This window comes from Anser anser (genome assembly GCF_964211835.1).
Source record: "Anser anser genome assembly, chromosome: 1".
NCBI lineage: Eukaryota > Metazoa > Chordata > Aves > Anseriformes > Anatidae > Anser > Anser anser.
This window is the reverse complement of record NC_139720.1, coordinates 177,408,416-177,426,761: the sequence shown is the minus strand read 5'-3', so window position 1 is coordinate 177,426,761 and position 18,346 is coordinate 177,408,416. Positions and strand designations below refer to the sequence as shown.

The following is an 18,346-nucleotide window of genomic DNA, read 5'->3' as shown; positions in this document are numbered from 1 at the left end:
CTTTAGACGCTGGTTTAACTTTCCATTTTGTCTGCAGTGAAATCTGCTGTAAGGCACCACTGAGGAGATCAACCCAAGTCATTAAGGAGAGGTGGACTTAATAAAAGTTGAAACAGATCACATTTGATGTGTCTGGTTCTGCTGTCACACTGGCATTTCCTGTGTGGTTCAAAAGTAAGTGCTCACTGAAACAAATGGAGCAGTGTAAAAGAGGTGCATGTAAGAGTGCAGGTAGGCGCTTAATCTTGGGGAACTTTGGGTTATTTTCCCAGAAGATCATCAGACAGAGGTGGGCGCTTCCGCAGGTTTCACATTGCTTTGGTTTGGGGTGTAGAGGGGGGAGGACGTTTCTGAAGCAGTCATATCATCTGTAGTAACATGCCATGGGAGAAACTCTACACACTGAGGACATCTATTGCAACAGTGTATTATAGCCCTCCAATCCTGTATGTAAATATGAGCTATCTTTTCCAGATGTATGTTTTTAATTTTTTTAATTTCCTTCTTTAGAATATATATACATAAATATTTATTTTTGACACAGAACAGTATCATTGGGGCCCCATTGCCTCCTCCTCTCCCCATAAACAACCTCCAATTTTTGCTTAGTCAAGTAGAAAAATTGTACGTGGCAACTCCTTTCTACCCCCAAATGTTAACAAAACTCATATCCTGTCATAAAACAGCAAAACAACTAGTCAGATTTCCAGTAGCCTGAGTCAATATTGATTATTGCTTTATAGTGAAAGACTTATGTGCTCTGTCTTTTACCAAAGTTCATTTAGAAATTACAGCTGGGCTGCATTCTGCTGTCAGTTATATCCACACTGTCCTCTACTGACTTTTGTGACTCTGAGAAATGGCAGAATTTGGACCATTGGATATAGGATGCTAATCAAGTGACTTAATTTCTAGCAGATAGTTTAAAATCCAAACTCGGAAGATACATTCCAGAACAGTGAACTCACAGAGTGAAGGTGAGGGCAGAATTTGGCTCCAGTTGATTTAATTTAAAATATTACTTCATGATTAATGCAGCTTAATGTTCAAATACTACAGATATGTTCCAAAGTGATTTTTAACATTTGGATTGAAAGCAGGCTCTGGATAATGACTATTAAATATATTTGAAATGTCATATCTGTTTTGTCCTGTGGTTCTCCTAATATGCTGTTCTGAGTCATAGGGGAATGAGCTGAGTGTATCAGAAGTGACACAGGCTCATTTTGTGTATGCGGCTAGTGGGAAAGAAGTTGCACTGTAGACACTTGATGTTTTGAAAGAAAATTCATTATACCTTTGAGTTATCCTACCCTACAGTCTGTGGACATCAAATGTTCTAGTTGCCAGCTGCATCTAACATTTTAAACTAAATAGAGGTGGCCATCAGTAATTGTCAAGTAACCAAAATTCTGGTAACTGTGAATTGAATATTTTTAACAGAAAAAAAAATAATAATAAAAAATCTGTCTGTACAAGGTCACTGTGAACTAATCCTCAACCCGCTATTGAGTTGTGTCACAGAAACAATTTCTTTTTATGCCTATCATGAAGTTGTGTTATTATCAATTAGGTAAGCAGAACAATACTTAAAATCTGGAATTGATTTTAACAAAAAGTGACACTTCAGGAAAAAGTTTAGGTTAGGGCACAACCAGATATAATTTGATTTATAATTCAAGCTTTACAAGACAAATAACTTTCAATGACATATTTGTTTAAGTTATGTCAACTTTTTTTTTTTTCAATGTAAAATGGAGTGGTGAGAATGCTAAAAAAAAAAAAGAATAATATATTTTTTAACCTACTGACAAGTGTAATAGTTACTAAAAGACAGAAAATTTTACCTTCCTACAACTATGTAATGTCTATATAAAGCAATTAATTCATGTATTGATGCTACTGAGTAGTAAAGATTCAATTGTAGTGTAAAATCCCTATGGAAAATATGACTCCTTTTTTACAGTGTTCACTGTATATCAGTCATGACTTTTTTTTTTTTCTTCCGTGAGACCTATATAAAGCTATAAGAGGAATTTCCTCCCTTAATAAGGTGTGTTGTGGTTTCTGTAAGTGTTTTCAACACAGGAAGTGTGGGAAATGTTTACTGTAACTTCACACAGCACATACTGGTATATCTAATATTTTGCTCTTGCTTTCCTCGAATATCTACACAGAGTGTTTGGGATGTTTAGATGGTGGTAACAGATTAGGAAACATTTTTTCTGTAGTGATTCAAACATAGTTTTTAATGCTATACTGTGTAGTTATATTAACAAAACACCATATGAAACCAAGCAGTTTTCTATTCAGGAAAGTCCCAGACTCAAAGTAGCTAGATGGGAATATCTGATCCTCTTCACTATGATTTTGTATTACTAAAATACATTTTGTATTCACCATCTCCAGAGTAAATATTATATAAGATTTGCATTTAGACAGTAGAATGTACATTTAGAATGTATACAGTACTTTCTGTCTGGTCCTTTATTTCTGTGTCATGTAAAATTCAAACTGCAAACTTACACAGAAACAGTAAAGGATAAGCCCTCTCTCTGGGTCTAATACATCCTTAATCACTCCAGAAAACCTGCGTCTGGAAGCGCAAATTGCACAGTTAGAATCAAAGGTATAGCCAGTGGGGGGGAGGGAAGGGGGAAGGTGCAGAATCCAAACAGCTGCTTTATCAACTCCTTTCATTAATCAATTCAAAAAAGCAAAAAGGTGTTGTTACCTCAGTAAAGGAAAGCTAAATGTTTTGTAGTGAATATTCACTTTAGTTTTTCCAGATATATTACTGAGTTGTGATAATCCTACACTATATAATTTATACAGTGGATCTGCTTTCCTTCACTCTCATTTTCTCGGCAAGAGTTTAATGGCAGATTTCTGTAGCAGGAAGCCGTTATTAAAACTTTATGTTTATATATATATATATAAATATAAATATATTTACTTATACACTATGGATTTTTATATATATATATATATACACTAAGTGTTCTATTATTACTTAGTACATTCAATTGAGTTTATAAATATTTAAAATCAAATAAATAATTTCTTTCTTAGTAAGATCCAAATTTTCTCACTCTTATTGGGAGTGCCTAATGTTTTGTTTTGTTTTGTTTTGTTTTTTGTTTTGTTTTTCTTTGCAATAATGGCTATTAACATTAATAAGTATCATGATTCCCCAATTTCTGATGAATAGTATTTTGTTCTACAGACATCTCAGTTTGTATCAATGTACACCTGTGGGTTAAACTCACTGGCTATGGGTTTCAGACTGATGCCAAAGGACCATCACTTGAGTAAAAAACTGCTTCATATGTGTTAGAGCTGTGTAATCTCGCCCCTCTTTAAGCAACTTCTGTTCATTAGTCACAAGGTTTAAAAACTTTGTGTTTATTCACTACTTTGTAGCATTTGGCTATATGCAGTTATTACATGTTATTTATGAACAACGAAATTATTCAGTACCATATTAATTAAATAGTTATATATATATATATGCACACATATAGGTACATATAAAATTTTGGACCAATAGACAAGGATGCTGAATACCTCCAGCATAAGAGAGGCATTGGCATAATAGAGCTGCAAATGCTTAGAGTCTGTGAAAATAGACCATTTGCGATTTGAAGAACAGTGTTTAACTGGGAAGTTAGAACAGCTACACATTAGCATGTTTCCTTGTTTTTTACTTCAGCAATCGTATTCTAAACATTCTTTAGAAACAGTGCTTTCAAATGGTGAGTCAGTAAAAAATATTTAAATATAAGCCAGTGCAATACAATTCTTATCACCAAAATCAAAATTCTGTGCAACCTTTAAATAAATTAGGGCCCAAACTATTACTTTTTCTTGGGGAAAAAATGAGAAAAGCAGGAGAAAATGGAGTCTCTTCATGGCTGAAAGACAATATGTATTCACTCTAGAATTTAAAGACTACTGGGCAAATTCTATTCATCTTGTTCTGGTGAGTACATCAACTTGATCTACTCGCCTGGTTAAGAGAAACAGTATTTTGTTTTATTTTGAAGAGCAGTCATTAAGTATTTGTATATGTAAAGCATATATATGTATAGATATAAATATGAAAAATGTATAAACTTACACACACATGTTCATATCTCTCCTACCAAAAAGTTCTGTGTTAATCAGTTTGTATTAGCATGGGAAAATCTTTCCCTGGTTGAGCAAGTCACAATTTCTTTTCCTGCAGGTTTCCAACAGATAAAAGTATGGATGGATAAAGGGAAATGAATAGGTTCTTTGAATAAATAGGTTCTGGAAAAAGATTCCTCGAAGTGATGTGATAGGGGTGTAGAAACCTGTATACATATACAAAGATTGTTGATGATCCTAGAAATTATTTTTTATGTCACTTGTAGTGCAACTTGGAGAGATTTGTATATGTATGAGGAATGAGAAGGGACTGAATAAAGGAGGCAGTGGTCATAGCTTTTGCTAAACAAACAACAAAAAAGAATGACTGTGCTGCAAGAAATTCTCAAGCTGGGAATCACTGCAGTTGCTGTACCAGGCAGTCCTGTAGCATTTTAAGATAAAGTACAGATCATTCTTAATACTTCAGGCACCTGATGTTTATGATGCGTCAACAGATTACTGTCAAATCCCAGTGCAGCTTCATTGCCAGGTGCTTGGTAGTACATAAGAAGAAGCAGTCTTCAAGGGAAATAAAAATATAATTTGTATTAATGCTGCCCTGTCTTTAGATATAATGTTGTTCCATGCTTTACTTTGAGAAACTTCAGCTCAGAAATTTTAGGATTGCAAAAAGAAGCACAAAACTTTCCTTACAGAAGTTGCATTCATTCTCAGGATTTTACATTCTTGTCATAAATCAGTCAATAAGTCTGATTTCTGTATCTTCTGCTGCAAATGAGGAGTATGATTCTCTTGCATTTTAGCTGATAAGGTTTACATTTTGCACTAAGGGGATTTGGGGGCAGTTTTACACATTTGCAGGTAGACAAGTCTGTACTGTATACATGTTTGGATTTTGCAGCTACATATTCTAGGGCCATATCTAAGGATTGTTATCAAATGTAATATCAGAACTGCCTTACTACAATGCATTATGGTAGTTTTTACAATCTGTCAAGGTTAGATTTCTTGCAAAATAACTCCTATGAATGCTTGCATTATGTAAATACAGTCTGCAATTAGTATGATTTTGTGTTTTGTAGTTCTGTAGTGTTAGGTTTACTTATTCATCGAAGTATATTGGGGTTGACTGGATAAAAATTGCAGGACAGAACCTTTTTTATGTTTTGCTGAAGCATTATCTCATTCCTCCTCAAGATACCCTGATAGCACAATGTACATACACCCTGGGACCAGATCTGACAACCTAGAGCTCATCCTTGCATCCACCCCAGCTGCCGAAATAGGCAGAGGAAGCAGGACTGGGTTCCTGTTTTATGTTACTGCTGCTCTGGTTTTGGTCTTAATCTCCTTGCCAGTATTGTTTATAGTAATATTATTTTCAAAAGGATCATTGATATATAAATCCATGTGAGATCTAAAGAACTTTCCAAGATGAAATGCTATAATATTAAACAATAAAAATAATATAGATAAAGGCAACTTAGGAGGCTGAAGTAGAACACTGATGTAAGAAAGAAATTGATGCTGCCAGAATAAAAATTCTCAATCACCAATAAATTAAGAATAATAATGTCTCCATAGAATTTGCTGTTTTATAAATTATAAGAGTAGAAGAAAGTTAGTGAAATTAAAATAAAAAAGATGAGGCAAGTCATGCAACATTTACTAGATCACACTTCTCAATGGATCTTAAAGTTGCCTGAGCTTTCCTCATCTTGGTTCTCACGCTTACTGCCTGACCTTAACGGGGGAAATTTACATACATTTGTGATTACCAGTAATTTGTACGAATGATTCTTTGATCAGTTATCTTTTAACAGTAGATTTGGTCAGGTTTCTGTTAACCTTACACACACTGGTGAAAAAGGCTGGTTTTACTCAGATATCAGTCAATAACATAATTTTGACTACATCAATTGTTTCAGTGGTTCAAGAGTAAATTGTGACTAAGATTCTTACAGAGTGCAGCTAAGAATAGTATGATTAGGCCTGTTATTTTTAGACTTTAGCTTTTTTGTTTTCTTACAGCTTCTTTACAAACATTAATTGAGGAGACTGGAATTTAGAAGATTTCATAACTATGATGTAAACTGTAACATAATCAGATGTGCAGCTGAAAGGAGAAATCACACTCCATGGAACATGTTGCTGAACATATATTTTCATATGTTTTCACAAACTTTTAGAAGTGTGCAGAATACAGATTATTCTTAACATTCTGCAAATATTGTTATGTGGTAAATTATCATTAGGTACCTGTAAAAATGTTGCCAGATATCACTGGCTATTAAGAAGGCATAGGTACAAACTTACTTTTCTAAGAAGGTAAAAATATCATCAAATAAGAATACGTCCCGAGTCACAATACATAACCATGTATCCCAGCTGGGATTTTGTTTTCAAATGAAAAATATTTTTTTTCAGCATTTTTTTCTTCATTTTTTATCTTCCTCCTCAGGAAACAATAACATATATGCTAATAATTGCATTTATATTTTTAAAGATTTTGCTTTTTCTCTCTTTCCTTCATTGTTTCTATAAAAATTAACATGCCTTGCCAAATTTGTTTTAGGTTTTGCTATAGAAGACACTTATTATACGTATAAAAAGTGTATGTATTTGGCTTGTTTTCTTACTGAAGAAAACATGTAGGATGCATGGCAGAGGTCTTGAGATACCTCTTCAAGATTGAGGATTCTCAGCACATATAAAGGAAAGACATTTTGCTACTAGCACTAGTATTTTCCAACAGGTGAGAATTTTCTGTGAAAAGAACTTAAACAATGATTTGTTGACCTGAGCAGAAACACAGCTCCGTTTTTATCTTTAAAAGTATCGAAGCAATCCGTTGATGTCAAAAGGTCAGAGTAGAGCAGTTGGGACAAATTTTTGCAGCAGATAGTCTGAGAGCTTTAAGCTTTCAATTGTATCTCTACTTCAACTGTAAGAAGAGAAGTGGTGAAATTAATGCTAAAGGGTTTGAGAATCTAGGAAAAAAGTAAAAACTATCAGGGCACTGCAGGTTGTTACTTAAATAGGGAAAAATAAAAAATAAAAAGAAAGAAAAATAAAAAAGGTGCGCAGAAGAGAGTGGCAAAATCATTTTGTGCGAAAAGTTCATTGAGTTTAAGAGTTTCATTTGTTAGGTTTTTAAGGAAGCAGCAAGGAGATTAACTATTTGTTGCAGCTTTTCCTGATATGATTAGATGAAATGGAGTAATATACTGCCTGCCATAAATCATAGCCAGGGTGTGTTCTAAGCCCTTGTAATGTATTTGTCATGGTCTTTTTAGTGCATCCTTTGTTTTTTGTTCTACTGTAGTCTTTTTTTTTTTTTCTTCCCTGCAGAAGAAGATTCTGGATTAATTACTGTAAATCCCATGAGAAAAAAATAGATAAATTATTAAGCATTTTAGATAAAATTCTCAGTATTAAGTACTACATTCAAGAACAAGCAAATTCATATGAATGTCTCCATTAATTAGAATATTAGGCAGTGCTTTAAATAACCTCCTTGATCAGTCATATATTTTCTAGCTAAGTCCCAAAGGCTTCTGATACAATTCCTGCTTATTAAGGTCACAGGAGAAGTATATCTTTCTTTACTGAATTGCTTCAACTAGTTAGTGGTGTTACCTGTACAAATCAAATCAGTTCATCAGTTCATCAAATCAGCATCAAATCAGTTCATCTCTTACTTGCTTGAAATAATTATTATTATTATTATTATTATTTTCCTATCTGGTGGTGCGTCCTCAGAAAAGCAGTCCATCTACATACCAAGATAAAGCTGAATTGCTTCAGCCAATTATTAATGTTGCTTGTATAGAAGCACGGCATAAAGATCAGTTTGTATCTTATTTTCATGTGGTGAGGAGCCAATTCCTCTTTCAGCCCCGAAGACAATCCCATGCTGATCTATTTTCAATTCTGTATTCTATAGGCAATCTAGACAAGTAAATACTTCAAGTGAACAGTATTTCATATTAGCTGTGGATGTTTCTACCGGCTGTCATATATGCATCAGACCAGAGTTCCTCTGGTTCAGAAAATACTTTTGCCCATAAGAGAAGAGTTTCTAATCACATCCTGTTTGCCCCTGGGTTACTGCATGCTGCAGTCTCCATGGCATGCCAAAGGAGGACTCTAAAAGGGAAAAGCAAAACTCTTGTTACAAGATACAAATGCATACTTTCAGTTGTGTGGGTGGTACCTCTGATCGATGCATTGTAAGTTCTTGCAGTGATAGACATGTGAAATTAGTTTCAGGCAGTGTTTCAGACTGTCTATTGATATATGTGTGACACGCTTATATTTGCCTGTACTAGTTCTAGTGACACTATGATTACTGGTATTTGCAGTCCTTGCCCTGGAACACTTCCAGGCAGTTTTATTGTATTGAAATGGCTCTTACAGTTCATTGAGCATCTAGCATAACACTGCTGAATATGATTGGCGCGTTTGCATATATTTATTCAAAAAAAATCAGGCAGTTAAACTGCATAATTATGGGAAAACGAATCATAACAATAAAAGACCATTTAAGTTAACAAGCTTTGTGATCAAAGGATAAATACAGGTTGGATAAATGAGACTCTAGATGTAACTAATCTACATAAATAGGCTTTGGTCTGATTACAGGAAAGGAATGTATTAAAATTAACTAAAGGTATTAAAAATATTTTTTCTTTAGTACTTTAAAAACATTTACTCTTATTTTATCTTATTTTTAACATTTCTGCATAATAAAAATAGCTATGTTCAGAGATAACCCATGTTCCTGTTTTTATTTCTTGATTAACAATGTTTACAGTGCAGAGAAAGCCTAAACTAGCACAAGTAAACAACAACAAAGTTTTCATTCTAGCTTGAATCCATCATGTGTCAAAAAAACTTAAAAAATTTTAATGTCTTAATTTTATTTACTTTTTTAATGTTGCAATGCTTTTTTTTTTTTTTTCTTGATTGACTCTTAATTAAAGAAAAACATTAAAGGGAACATTTAAAGGACAATTTCTTGTTTACTGTCTTTATCAGCGGAGAGCAGCCTTTGTAGTGTTTGAAAGCTGGTGCATTAAAAATCAATTCAAAGTCTTCAAAGCTGTAAACTCTTGCTTGCTTTGTAGATATTTACTGTGTTTAAAATCATTGGAAGCACACTTGACAATTGAATTAAAAACAAAAGGTAAATAATGACTTCATCAAATTTTTGAAGGATTTTAATGTATTTTTAATAATAGCTAAAGGATTTTCTTGCAGAGAACAGACATGTGAATAACAATTTGTAGCTTTTAAATGCATAATTTGTTCCTAATGACAGTTATATGTATTCTTTTATTAATAGAGTTTTGTTTTAAACTTCTGTTGGTGTTATTCTCTTCTTCTTAATGAATACCATGATTCAAACACAGAACATGTCAGTCAGTATCTTTACTTACTATATTTCTCTCTCATTCATTGCTGATTGCTAAGCAACCACTTATGGTTAAGTTTGTTTAGCTACAATTCAGCTTTTTTTCCTTTTTTTTTTTGGAAGTTAAACCAATGTGAGCTAAACAAATTTTATGAATACTTACTGAAAATATGAAAATATTTGGAATTTGTAAAATTTTAAAGGTGACAGAAACCCAAAAGCATTGTTTTAATAAAGCACCTTAGACTCAGCACTTCGACTTTGTTCTGATATTTTTGCCTGATATTGAGGTAGAGTCTGTTCTTTCCACAAATCTAGGAAGAGCAGGACAATGTCCTTAACCAGCAGATGATTAATTTTAAGGCCTATGGACACCAACTTTCTTTTAAATCGCATTAGTATTATGTCTTCCAAGGCATGATCCTTAGAAAATATTCAGTGAATATTTTAATTTCGGTCAATAGAGGCACAGAGTTAAATAGATGGCTTACAGGATTGGAGTTACTGATATGTGTAAGCATATGCAGAATTCAGCTCAGAATCTGTTAGCTGAACTGCTCCCTGTTGCTTCTCTGTTTTGCTTTAAAAAACATTGCAAAGCTGCAAAAGCTGTTCGTATCACTTAGCCTCAAACTGCATTCTCTAGTACTCTACTGAGATAGTCCTCATGTCTGAATATTTGATATTTTTGCTCTTTCACATAGACTTGCGTAATTTGATATGCAGATTTGAAGATCATGAAAACAATCCTGCTTTGATGATCATGAGCAAGATTATCCAGCCACAGCTGTAAAGTACCCAGTGTGTTCTTTTCTGATCTCTTCATCATTTCAGTGGATCAAATGACAATAAGAATATAGTGGAATTTAGAGTGCCTTTAATGAATTTAAATGCCTTTTAAAATGGGTCCAGGAAGCGTTGGAAACTATTTGAATTTCTACAGTGTATGACAGATAATATAACTGCATGTGTGAATGCCTATGTGTAGGTACATAGATGTTAGAACAGAATAGATTGTAAATAACTATCTCGCTGGCTAAAAAGTATTGTCAACAACCAACGCACATTTAAATTATTTTATTTATTTCTTTATTTACATTGTATATGATCTATGTTTTGGAAGCTTCTGTCAGTCTGCACCTTTTGCTGCACCCTAGAAAACATCAAGTTCAGAGATAAATTCTGTTGTCATTTTTTCCTGAGGCAAGCATATAAGTAAGGAAGGACCTCATTTTCCACTTCATGGTAGAAGTTATACATCTTGCTTAAAACTGTGTATCCCCCTATCAGACTTCAGGATTGAGAGAAATGATGAAAAGTAGGGATGAAAAGTAGGTACAAGTCATGTAAAATGTGAGCATAACCCTCACTTAATCACTTTGCTAAGGTATTAAAAACCAAACGATAATTTGGATCTTGTAGTTTTGAGGCAAGAATTTTATCAGTCAGCTTTGTAGTCATGGGGTGAAAAAGAGGAAAACAAAAGGTTTTGTGTTATTTCCCTCAGTGCATAGTCTTTATTTTGTCTAAGTTTGTAAATGTATTCTGTCTGTTTAAACCACCTGTAACTTTTTATCAGGCCTAACAGAATACAATATTGCAAGGGACAGAATAACTTGATGAATTTGTTTTATTAACGTATTCATCGGCCACCATGTGTTTGATCTTCCCCAATAGTATGCATCCCATTATCACAAAAATGTGATCACAATGAAATAATGATTCCTTCAGTTGTGAAGTTCATTTTAAGTATTCATGTGTTCATTGTTTCAAACAGACTACTAGATTTTTGAAGAAAACTTTAATTAAACTTTATTTAAAAATATATGCACAGAACACACATTGAGCTTCTTTTCTTCATCCCCTTCTACGCTTAGGAGCCTTAGGAGCCTTCTACGGAAAGGAACCTTAGGAGCGAGTAGCTAGATTTCCGGATTTTGACCCACTTCTTAGTCTATTTTACTTGGATGAAAATAAAGAAAAAGAAAACTGCTTCTATTAAACAAATATAAACCTTGGGTATTTTGGCTAATATTGGCAAAGATCTTTAGATAAAGATAAATTGCTTGCAGTTATACTGGTCTTGCTGATAGCAGTCACTGAAGAAATAAGTTTGCGTGTTGAAGAGCTGGAGTCGGAGAAGAGATTATTTAAAAAGGTTTTGTTCTGATTTAAATTTTGAGCCATACATTTTCTATAGTATTTTATAATAAAGACAATTACATAGTAATTTGGGTTAGAATACGTGCCCAGTTCCCAATCTCAAAACCCAATTTGTTACTACTTGTGGCTATTTTATTAAAAAAAAAAAAAAAAAAATTGGCATGAGTCTCAGCAGTCTAAAAGTAATTTTTTTATTTTTTTTTCAATTACAATTCCTCCTTTGGGTAGATATGTGAAAATGGCAGTTTAATTCTTGCCAGTATCTGTCTATTCCTTGTACATTCTAAAAATTGTTGGTAGCTTGGCTCATCATTATATTGTTGATGTTCATTATGCTATGGTTAAGTTAAAGCAGCAATCCTATTATTAATCTTTAGAAATAAGGAAACTCTTGGAAACTCTCTGCTGAAGTTTGATACAAAAGTTCCTAGGAATAAGATCCTAACTTTTTTTCATGAAAGAGGATTGATTTTGCTCTTGATCTTAGTGTATTTTTGAAGGACAGATTGTATTTTATTACTTCATGCCTGAGAAGATTTAAACGACAACTACCAACAAACCCAGTTTACTCATTCTTAGGAACTCATGTTGAAGTTAATGAAATTGCATGTGAACTGAAGCCCATATCATAGGCCTTAGTATTGTATGCTTTTTGTTTTAATCACAATGGTACAGTAGCCTGTTTATTTAGAAATAAGCATCAATGAGTTACAATGTCCTTTAATTCTGTAAATGAATAACTTTCCATGGAAATAAATTAATCCATCTCCTAATGAAATTCTCTCCCTGAAAGAAAAGAAAAGAAAAGAAAAGAAAAGAAAAGAAAAGAAAAGAAAAGAAAAGAAAAGAAAAGAAAAGAAAAGAAAAGAAAAGAAAAGAAAAGAAAAGAAAAGAAAAGAAAAGAAAAGAAAAGAAAAGAAAAGAACAATAAAACCCTTTTGAGGTTATACGTGTAGATTTACATTCACAGGTTCTACTCCTAGAGACCATTCTGTGTGGACAAGAGCTTTGTGTTGAGTTCCAGTGAAATTGGAAGTTGATATGGCTTCATGTGGGCTCTTGATCCACCTGCAGGGAGCAGCATTAGTCTGTTCTACGCATAATTGGTTTGTCTGTTCAGGAAGAGCAGTGGGAACAACCTTAAGTTAGTTTTTTTCCCCTTTGCATGAGTTCTTGTTTGGAATTTCATGCACTATACCTGCAATATTTCCAATTTCTTTTCCCATTTTGAAAGAGGATTCCTCCCCACACACACTTCTGCATACTGGTTTGGTACTTTTGTGATGTGGACATTGTTTATATAAGGTTGCATAAAGTCTTCTTTGAAAATTCAAATTTAAGAAAAAAAAAAAAAGAAGACGAAAAAAGGTATACATCATTGTGTAGTGTAGGAGGGCGACGAAGATGGTGAAGGGCCTAGAGGGGAAGACATATGAGGAGCGGCTGAGGTCACTTGGCCTGTTCAGCCTGGAGAAGAGGAGGCTGAGGGGGGACCTCATCGCAGTCTACAACTTCCTCGTGAGGGGGAGTGGAGAGGCAGGTGACCTATTCTCCGTTATGACCAGTGACAGGACCCGTGGGAACGGTGTCAAGCTGAGGCACGGGAAGTTTAAGCTAGACATCAGGAAGAGGTTCTTCACTGAGAGGGTGGTTGCACACTGGAACAGGCTCCCCAGTGAAGTAGTAACTGCACCAAGCTTGTGTGAATTTAAGAAGAGATTGGACTGTGCACTTTAGTCACATGGTCTAAACTTTTGGGCAGACCTGTGTGGTGCCAGGAGTTGGACTTGATGATCCTTACGGGTCCCTTCCAACTCGGGATATTCTGTGATTCTATGATTCTACGATCATTCAGCTTCCATTGCACACATTCTATTCTTGGAAAAGAAAAAAAAAAAAGTGTTCAAGTGCTGTCTGAACATCCTGCTGATTAAATATAGAGGCAAACCCATAATTTAATCACTGTATTCCAACTATACCCTCAGTCAAATATTAGTATTCATGTTCAGTCTCTATTCCTGGTGAAACTTGCAGCAGTGTCCTAGACATTGTCCTAACACAGAAAGAGGACTTTTTCTAATCCTGCAATCTTTTCAGAGAAGCCTTTGTTGTAAGGATCTTCTTTATTTTAACATCAAAATCTGATTTCATAGTCTCAGTATGACAAGCTTTAATGAGAGGCATAATCCAGAAATTATTTTTCCCCAGGTTGTTAAGAATTTACATGTTAAAGTCACCCCCTAAAATACATATGAGTTTACAGATTACCAAGATAAGTGGGTGCAGTGTTCTAGGTAAAATGATCATATCAAGAAAGGTAACTAACTTTGCTTGTTCTGTCATCTGAATTAACTTAATATGTTATTAAATTATAATCTGTTTGAAGTCATTGCAGTATGTTAACATTAAAGTGACAGAGATATGGGTGGTTTTATGAAGCCCTATATCCAAAAAAAACCCAAACTTTTCTGTCCAAACCTACTTGTCCATTGCTATTGTATTAATAGCGTATTCAATCAAATTTTCATTTTATGAGGTACCTCATCATAGGCAAATGACTGTTATGGCTTTAAAATATATTTAGGGACAGAACCTCTAGCTAAATTTGTGCAAGCCTAAATTATTTATCTTATGTCACAAATAATAAATCAACTCATCACCATTTCACACTTGAAAATCTCCTTACACAGGCATGTGAATCTGTAAAGTTTGATGATCTACTATTTTGTCATAAATTCAGCCATTATTTTGGCAGTATATTTAGTGGTGTGTCTTTTTCTAATGCTAAGAGGAAATAATTATGCTAAGATATTTGTGTGAGAGCAGGGCTTTGCATACTGTCAGAAAGTCTTTTATAGAATACCTTGTTGGTGATTTTTAACAAAATATGCCTAAATGTGAAATTAGACATAAGGAGATATTGTAAGCTTTAGCACCTATGTTTTACTTCTTACTTCCTAAAGAATTTAAGGGAATCATTGCTTTGCTGGGGAAGGCTTTTAGGAAAAGAAAGGGGATAAGGTTGCAGCTTGAAAGGAAAAGAGGTGATCTAGATGTACTCTGTTCTTCTGTCCATCACCTTGGAAGAAAGCTTCAGTGTCCCCCTCTAAATACATTTTCTGTACAGGCAGTATGGTTTCAGAATCAGTTTCTGCTTTATCTTTAGTGTTTTTTTGTTTGTTTGTTTGTTTTTCCACACTGTAGTGAAGAAGCACAGAACTGGACTCTTCTGCTGTGTGCAGTGTTTGTTGCCTAGTGAATCACCCTTCCCTGTCATTGACATTACAATTCTGTTTAAATGTTGTCCATGGAGAGGACCATATGCTGGGATAAAGGAACATTACATTTGAAAATATCTTCTCATTTTCTATCACTATCATAATCTTTCTCCTGCTCCTTTGCAGTTTCTACAGCATACAACATATGAATCTGTGGGAATGTAGCACACTATGTAAAGACTCACTTATCCCATAATTGAAGCAGACTGATCCAAGGACTACTGAAACCAATTTGAAAACGTCCATTGATTTCAGTGGACCTCAGGTCATGGCTAGTGGGAGTTTTATTGTTGCCATTAGTAAGAGTATGGGTAGGACAGAAGAAGGTAAATGTAGTGGATAGATGTTAACACAAACTTAACAGATTTAAAATATCTGGTGTCTGTGTTACCCCTTACTAAATATTATGAGTACAAAACAGTTTGTCAGTGTTAAAAGGCCATAATTTGATCTCCTCTTCACCTTATATTATTGCAGTTTTTATGAAGCTTTTATCTGTTCAGAAAGCATTTCTGATACGCTGCTCTCAGAAACAGGAAAACAGCAGTTTAAAAAGAGGACAAATTCTACAACTCTTACTGGCTTCATTGGGTATTCCTGCTGAGTAAGATCTTTCAGATATGTGTCAAAATTAAAAATAAAATGCCAAGAGCTTACTAGTGCGTAGTAGAATTTGTGTTTATGAAAGAAAGGCAGAAAAGGCAAGGTTGCTTTTACACAGAAAAAAAAAAAAACATGAGAGAAAAAGTATTTTTGAAATGATAACAAATACTTTGATCATCTCCTTAAATTTCAAGGCAGTAGGTTGGTGGTTTTTTGTTTTTTGTTTTTTGCTTTTTGCTTTTTTTTTAAGTCTCCATCTAATTTTAATTTGTTAACTTACAGATTTCATAGTTAACATGTGGTTTGGAATGAAAAAAAAAGAAAAAAAGGCAACACACAAAAGTAATGATATCAAAGATATTCTCCCAAATGTTATTTTGATTTCATGGTATGATATTTTTAGAGTAAACTGGATATTCTGATGAGTGCAGATTTCATTCTAGTTAGCTAACTGTAGTTGAATTTGTTATGCAGTAAACATAATATCTGTTAGGAATACTAAGGTAGACTCAATATGGTGGGAGCCATAGATAAAAGGTGCATTAAAGCGTTTCAAATTCAATCATTAGGTTTCATTGCACCCATCTGCTACCAGAAAATATAATTGGCAACTTGATTCATTGACCTTTAACTGTCATTTTGGACCATGTTTTTTTTAAAATCCATATTTTCAAGTTAGACCTACAGAGTTAATTTAATAAGAGAATACGCAGTATGTTTTTATGCAATTACTTTTTTTTTTTTTAAGAAACTTTAGAAAAAATATAATTAGGTTTAATGGTCTGTTGTATATTCTACAAATCCAGTCAGAATAGTTATTTAATATTGAATGGGTTAAAAGTGACTAATGTTCAACTTCATTAAGGCATCTATTAAATAGAAGGCTTGCTGAACTTCTACTTATATATATATAGTATATATATATATATTATAATATATAATATATATTAAAATAATTAATATGAGGTAGTAATTCACGCACATATATATAAGTATATATATATTCTACTTATATACATAGAATATATGTAGAATATATATATACTATATATATATAAGTAGAATATATATATGTTTATATATATGTGCGTGAATTACTACCTCATTAATTATTTACAGGGGTCTCTGTTACGCTAAAATTATACTTAGAATCTTCATTATATCAAGATTATACATCACAATGCAAGAGCTAAATAAATGTGTCTTATCTTTTTAATTTTCTGGCACAGATACTGTCTCATGTGCAGACATCTCCTGGCATTTCTATGTGTGTGGCACAAAAGCAGACTATCTTATGATATAACAGTGTTACTTTCAGCAAACAGGAAAAATAATGTGATAAATGAGGATTATTTAATATTTCCTCAGTGATGGTAAACTATTAAAGGGAAAAAAGTGGTTACACATTTTTCTTCACACAGTTGCACAAAACTCCTCAAATATTTATATACTATAGAGACAGATGTATGTAACCTAACCTTATAATCCCATTTCACAGCTTTCCCTGATACTGGGGAGCTCGATAAATAGGAAGCCGATTACATTGGCAGTATAACTCCATTAATAGGATTTGGATTTGCCTTATTGACAAGCCAGTACTGTTAATATGTTCCAGTATACTAAAATGACAGAAAAAATGGAGCAATAGAATGTATCTGCAGTCTAATTGACAAGGAAGCTCTTTCAAAAGGTTCTTAATGTGTTTTTTATTGACAGCGCAGCTTCAGTAAGTACATATCATTGGTGAACAGTGTAAATATATTGGATGCAACTGTACTAGTAGATTCAGGGGAAGTAGTTACTGTTCTGTTTTCCCATACTTCCATTTTTACTTTGATATAGGTTGTATCAAGCTCTCATAAGATCTTCACAAATGTTTCTTATAGCACTAGTCTAACTGCACTGCTCACAGGCGTTTGACAAGTTGTGAATTATTTTAAATGTGTTCATCATTTTTAAATGAATAGAGGCAATACAGAGCAATGCAATAATGTGTCATGAATTTCATTATGTTTATTTATTGATGCTGTGGTAGCAGAAGCAGAGCTATTGTACTTTCAGCTAGAGCTCTTTATGTGGTGTGATATTTTGCACCTCTTCCTACGTTCTGATCTTGCACCTTCTCCAAAAAAATAGTTCATTGTAAGAGTTCATATTACAATTAGATTTTCCTAGTCCCATTTGACAGCTCTGCACATTCTCTTCCCAGATTGTGTTAAATTCATTAGAGGCATACATTTCTTGTTTCTGTTCTGCAAAATAAAAAGAGACTCAGAAACCTAAAAGCATTATGAAACCAACAGCAAATAAGTTCAGCCTGGAAAATCTTCTTGATTCTCTTTTCAGTAGAAGGAATTTTGGGGTCAATTTCCACACTTTTTTCCTAGTCACACCTTTCTTAGAGAAGAAAGTCACACCTTTCTTAGAGGTCTCCCCATAAATACATATCCTATAAGCTGGTACAGGAGCTTAAGGCTTTTGTTAAGCTGATTTTCCCTCTGATGAAGAGGTAAACTTTTCCTGAAAGGTTTAAGTTTTTAATTTAATATATACACATATAAGAAAATCTGATCCTGGTTTGGTCTTGATCGTCTCGTCTTTCAGGTCTCTTTTTTTTCACCAGGGCCCAAAAATATATGTCTCTCTGCAGTGACCTTTTTAGCTTCTTCAGACTTCAGGTTTGGTGCAACCATCAATGAAGTGAGAGAAAGTTTGACTGGCCCCTGTGTCAGTATGGTATTCCATCTTCTTT

The 18,346-nt window shown here is 33.7% G+C and overlaps 1 protein-coding gene across 5 annotated transcripts in view; it reads left to right on the top strand.

Annotated features, from left to right (window-relative positions):
- The window catches only part of PCDH17 (protocadherin 17), an 85,788-nt gene that overhangs the window by 2,639 nt on the left and 64,803 nt on the right, over nucleotides 1-18,346 (top strand). The gene's annotated exons all lie outside the window — the stretch shown is intronic.